The following is a 6,308-nucleotide window of genomic DNA, read 5'->3' as shown; positions in this document are numbered from 1 at the left end:
ATTTAAGGCAAGAGAAAGGTAGATACACATGTCAAATGTGGCAACAGAGAGCAACCTCAGAGAGAAAAGTTAGAGTAGCTTTTTGTCAAAGAAAACCCTACCCCATTGTTTGTGAGAAGTGAATTTAGACAATTCCTTCAAGAAATTTAGTACAGAAGATGGAGAGAGATGTCAGACAGTAACTCTTAGGAGACATGGAATTAAATGAGGCTTTTTGTTTGATTTCATTTGTTCGGAGTGAAGTCCTATAAAAGAAGATAAGTGGAAAAGACAGAAGATTAATGCCCAGTTAGATGCACTGGCCTTGAAACAGAGAATATTACCTCATTTTAGGAATGGAGAAAAAAAATAAAGATGAACAATGGTGCAAATAAATTTGAAGGTAGATTGAATTTTTTGAGAACCAATGTGTCAAATAATTTCAGATTTCTCAAAGAAGTATTTATATCAGCCATTGAGTCTATGGTTTTCCAGACATTTAAACATGCTTATGAGAAATAATTAAGATTTAAATTTGGAACGTTTATAATATTTTTTTAAGATTTTATTTATTTATCTGACAGAGAGAGAGAGAGCAAAACCTGGGGGACAGAGGGAGAAGGAGAAGCAGGCTTCCTGCTGAGCAAGGAGACCTCCCCCCATGTAGGGCTCAATCCCAGAACCCTGAGATCATGACCTGAGCCGAAGGCAGACGCTTAACCAACTAAGCCACCCAGGTGCCCCTATAACGTTTTTTGATCAAGCATTAGTCATCCACATTTAGTAACAAAATAAGTTATATTGTACCAGTGGTTAGAAATTTGGCTTGTTTTTTATAGTGAAAGAGGGGGACAAAAGAAACGGAAGCATGAAAATTGAGTATTGGTGCAAGAATTGAATAACTGGTGGAAGAAAAGAATCAGCTGTTCTTCCCACATGGTTTTATTTTATTTGACCTGACATTCACCGCAGAAATTATTGGCAAAATAATAGTGTCCCCTGAACTTTGACATTAAATCAAGGAAAGCATAAATAGAATATATTTACCATTTTAAAAAGTCATGATAGCATTTACATTCATCTTTTAAGTTTTAGACAGTGTTTCTAGCACTGAAATAGGGTGTAGGGAGGTATACCCCAAGAAAATACAGTTTGGGAAACTATAAGGCTCTAGAGCCTAAGACCCAAGTAGAAGAGAACTCAAACCTCAGAGGTTCTTGCTTGTGACTATGTACATCCATGGATGAGAGAAAGAACCCGAAGCACAGCTACATTAGTTACGTTTTCGAAGTAAAGGAAGAAAAGCAATACCTGATTAATAAAAATTGATAGTGTAAACATTTGGTTGATACACAACTTTGCAAATTATTGGATACCAGAATTGGTTCTTACCCTAAATAAATATGTGTACCTTCTAAGAAACTTTATGTTCATCCCTTCCTTCTCTGTGATCTGCAAGACCCAACACTTTCTATTTGAGAGACAGTAAGAATGAGCTTCAGTTAACTGCCAGATTGACTCTGGCAGCCACGGATGTGGGCCACTTGGATATCCCTGCAAAAGAAAACTGCTACCAGGATTGCAATCAGCTGGCAATTGCAGTTATAATAAGTTTAGAATCTGCAAAAGTTTTTTAGCCCAAGAACACACTCCCCCTGGGGAGTTCAGGCTAATGACTGGGTGAGGGACAGTGCTAGGACTGTGTTGTTTCTGCCCAACATAGAGCTTCTCAAACAGACTGTCTTTTTTGGGGCCCCCTGTCGGCATGAATGAGACTCTCAGAACAGCATCAGTAACTAACTCTTCCTATCCGATATTTCTTCTTTACTTCTGTAATTTTATAGGTATCAAACCTGCATCACAGATTTGAAGATTCTCCCTACTATGACCTTCTCTCCGTTGTCTTTCAGACTTCTGCCCAATAAATCCCTTCCATTCCTGACTTAATCTTGGTGTCTGCTTCCCAGTAGAATTGGACTGCCACGTTGACTCTCATTGTATAAATAGTAAATGTTGACACATTTCAAAATGCAGGTTTTTCTGTTTGTGCATTATCAAAGGTAAATATGGAGAGCAATAATCCTGTGAAAAATAAGTACACTAATTTTTTATCGCTGCCGTAACGTATTACCAGAAAAGCTTAGATATATAAACAATACGAATTTACTCTCTTTTGGAGTTAATATCAATGTATTAATAGGGCTCTTTTCTTCTGGAGGCTCCAGGAAAAAAAATCTATTTCCTTGTCTTTTTCAACTTCTAGTGGCCATCCCTATTCCTTGGCTTATGGCACTTTCTTCTGTCTTCAGTGCACCAGACTCCAATTTCTGTTTCATTGCCCTTTCCATTATAGGCAAATCTCCCCCTGCTTCCCTTACAAAGTCACCTGTGATTACATATATAGCCAACCCAGATAACCCAGCATAATTTCCCCATCTCAAAATCCTTAATTTAATCACATATCCAAGTCCCTTTAGCCTTGTATAGTTCACAAGTTTCCAGGATTAGGATGTGAGTATATTGGGGTGGGTGGGGAGCATTACTCAGTTTATCACATCAAATAAATTATTTTTCTAAGAAGATTGAGTTTGGAAAATATGAAATTTTGGGATTAGGTCCAGAGTAAGGATTATTTATACTTCAGAGGTTCTTGTCCATGACTATGGGCATCTGTGGATAAGACAGAAATATTGAAGCACAGCTCTGCATTGCTAAGATCTCAAATGGTGGAAGAAAAGCAATTCAGAGGCAATGGATATTGATGTTGTAGAGATCTGAACAATATTATAACAACTATAATTTTGAAAAGTATAGGCTACCTGTATAAGTGACTGTTCCTTTTTTTTTTGACTATTTTGAAAATAAACTATTAAATTAAAAATTATAAAAATTTCTTTACAATGCAATTATAAGGTTCTTTGCCATTAACCCAAATAATTGTATTTTGACTGAAATTCTATGGAAGATAGGTTTCTCATGACTGGCTGTGCCTACAAAACAGAAGTAAAGCAAAGTCCATGACATTGAGAATCCAGGTAAGAAGCACTTAAGAAGCAAATGATTTTAGGTATGGACAACTTGAAATTTACCTGTTTACCAGATAATTTAGATATTCATATACATAAATATCCAGGAAATTACTGTGATATATACATAACTGTTGGATGCAGAGGGCATTTGTAGTGATAATTACAACTTCCTCCCTCCACCCTCCCACCAGAACCTCATCACTTTTTCCCTGACCTAGACTGAAAATAAGCTACAATACCTAGATATTAGCACCTGGTTTGATTAAATGATTCTTTTTTTTTTCAGGGTGAGAAAGGCTTTACTGGGGATCAGGCAGGGCTGGGCAGGGACCACCCTGGGGGACCGGGCCCTGCACTCCAGGCCTTACGGGGCTTCGAGGCAGCATGGGGGAGCTCACAGCAGCGCTCTGCAGGCCAGGAGTCCAGTCCAGCTCCTGCAGGTGGAGCAACCACCCAGGGAAGAATGGTCTGGTTGGCTTTAGTGCAGGAGGGATAACACTGGTGGGGGAGGAAATTTGCTGAAGTAGAGAGCTGACAACAAAGGGCCTGGATGAAGACAGGGTTGGGAGGGAGAAAAAGGGGCCCATAGGTATTTCGTGGGGACAAAGGAATGTAACAAAGGACAAAGAAGCAAGACAGCTGTTCGGGGAGACACAGCAAACACAACTCTGGCTCCTCACTGGCACTCCCTCCCATGTAGGCCCTACTTGTTGCCCCACGTGGCAATCTTTAGAAACAGGTGACCTGGGAGGAAGCGGCTGGACTTCATGGAGGCAGAGATCTTCTTCAGGCCCTCAAAGCGGGACATGAACTCCTTCAGGTTTGGGAATGCATCCAGGCACTTGGGCTCGAATATACGCAGTATATCAAGGAGGTCATAAGCCAGGAAATCCACATAGGTGAGCTTCTCCCCTGCAAACTAAAGCCTCTTCCCCAGAAACTGTGAGTAGAGCTTCATCTTGTCAGGCAGTCCCTCCAGGTACCCAGGCTTCAGTTTCTCAAAGTCAGTGTTGTAGCACATCCTGGCAAAGTATAGGTGGGTGTCAATAACCTCATTCTCCAAAATGTCCATGCAACACTTCTCCTCTTCTGTCTCCCCACATAGGTTGTGTTTGTGAGCAATGTAGTGAAGGATGGCATTGCTCTGGGTAATCTTGTGAGCCCCATTAATTAAGGAGGACAGATTGGGGAAGTCCAGGCCCAGCTTGAATTTTTCATTCAGTCACTGACTTCTGTCATAGTCGGGAGCGTCCCCCATTGTGTACTTCTTTTCCTCATAGTGTGAGTCTGTGTACTCCAGCAGTAGGCAGATGGCGTGAGCCAGCCCGCGAATGTCCCAGTAACCCAAGGTCATGACCACGGTGCTGGCTTTTGAGCGGAGTAGACTGATTAAATAATTCTTAAGAAGACACTACAGAAGTTATTGGAATCATATGCAGTTGAAATCAATGATTCAGTAGTATTTTCAACTTTGTGAAGAAAACAAACAGATTAACAAAAACTGTTCTTTCATATCCAGTGCCTGGATTTTGAATAGGCACCCAAACTGAATTTTTCCAAATAAGCCTAGCCAGATGCTTCAAGGATTAGAACAGATCACTTTTTTATTTTGTTTTGTTTTATTGCTTGACATGTACTAACATAAAATGTTGAGTTAACAGGTATGTGAACATTGTACAGAGACATGAAAGCTGCTTGTTTCACAGACTAATCCCTTTTCTCCTATGCTCAGTAACATAATAGGTCATAGTTCATAGGTATGCAATACCAGCTAGCATTGTATAGATGGAATCAATAGCATAATCCTATTAGATTTTGAAAAACAGTTTACTTTATGATATAAAGTGGAGTTGTGATTGATTTTCAAAATAAATTGTAGTTCTATATTCAACTCAGACAAGAATAGCTTTTAAAGCAGCAACATTCTCTTTGTGAGGCCATTGTTTTTCTTTAATTTTCTAGCCTTTATAAATAAATTTTACCTATGTGGCCTAATTAAAAGACATTGAATTCGCCTTGTCTTTCCACTTAAAATTGCCTTGGCTTTGTACCAACTTCTAGAGAACTGAATGCCTGCTTTTAAGTTAACCACTTATTCTAGAACATCCCTGGTTAAAAAGAATAGCTTTTAGACAATGGCAGTGTTTCACTTTTTATAAAATTTTTCCTTGAGTCCAGAATAATTATAAGTATTTATATATTAACAATTAATATTCAGCCATTATACATCTTTATAGCAATACCTGTATTTGTGTTCAGCTTCTCTTCTGATTAGTCAATTTCCATGTTGAATCGTTGATTCCAGTGCCACATTACATGGTAAATATTTTTATTATTCCCCTGCCTACAAATGCATTGACTATGGATGCTATGTTTCTAACATTTACCAACTCTTTCCCACATGATTAAAATCTCAAGTTGATTTTAACATATCAGTTTGAAGGATATGATAGTATCCTTTTTTTTTAAATTTTATTTTTTTATTTTTTTTAAAGATTTTATTTTTCAACAGAGAGAGAGACAGCTAGAGAGGGAACACAAGCAGGAGGAGTGGGAGAGGGAGAAGCAGGTTTCCTGCTGAGCAGGGAGCCCGATGTGGGACTCGATCCCAGGACCCTGGGATCATGCCCCGAGCCGAAGGCAGACGCCTAACGACTGAGCCACCCAGGCGCCCGATATGATAGTATCCTTAAACATCCCTTAAATATCATGAAACTCTAGAAACATTAAATGCAAATTTCTCTGAGTAGAATTGCATGTGGTGGAATAATACTAAGGAATTCATACTAAGGAAAAATCTAATTGTGTCCATAGCAAAAAAGAAAAAATACTTTACAATCTTAACATTCTCTCTACTGTCTAATGAGCCAAAGAAGTTTTTTCCAATTTTATTTCCAGCTTAAACTTGATGCCTTCATAGCTCAACCTGAAAGACACAAAGTTCATTTAATTCAATTACTTCAGATAGTTCAAATGCATGGAAAGAGATAGCAATCTGTATTGGCTCAAAATGGTGGGCTAAGTACACATATTTTCTTTCTTTTTAGGAATAAAAAGATGACTTAAGAGCACATTAAAAAAAAAAAGTGCTGAAAACAAGAAGAGGTATGTGATAGACCAGGAATTATAAAGAAATGTTTCAAAGGCAAAGGCAGATGGATTCAAACCAAGAGAAGAAATCTCAACTCAAAGCACAGAAAGACCATCTGCAAAAGATAGGAACAGCTCTTGAAGTATACCAACACTAGAGAGGAATAAAAACATTAGGACTAAAAATGCAACCCAATTCCATGCTACATA

The 6,308-nt window shown here is 38.6% G+C and overlaps 1 pseudogene; it reads right to left on the bottom strand.

Annotated features, from left to right (window-relative positions):
- Positions 1 to 3,711: 3,711 nt before the first annotated feature.
- Positions 3,712 to 4,365, bottom strand: LOC118544202 (glutathione S-transferase Mu 1 pseudogene; annotated as a pseudogene).
- Positions 4,366 to 6,308: the final 1,943 nt, after the last annotated feature.

The sequence above is a fragment of the Halichoerus grypus genome, chromosome 3 (genome assembly GCF_964656455.1).
Source record: "Halichoerus grypus chromosome 3, mHalGry1.hap1.1, whole genome shotgun sequence".
In the NCBI taxonomy this organism is placed as follows: Eukaryota; Metazoa; Chordata; class Mammalia; order Carnivora; family Phocidae; genus Halichoerus; species Halichoerus grypus.
Note: the sequence above shows the minus strand (reverse complement) of the source record. Positions and strands in the feature narration are given on the sequence as shown.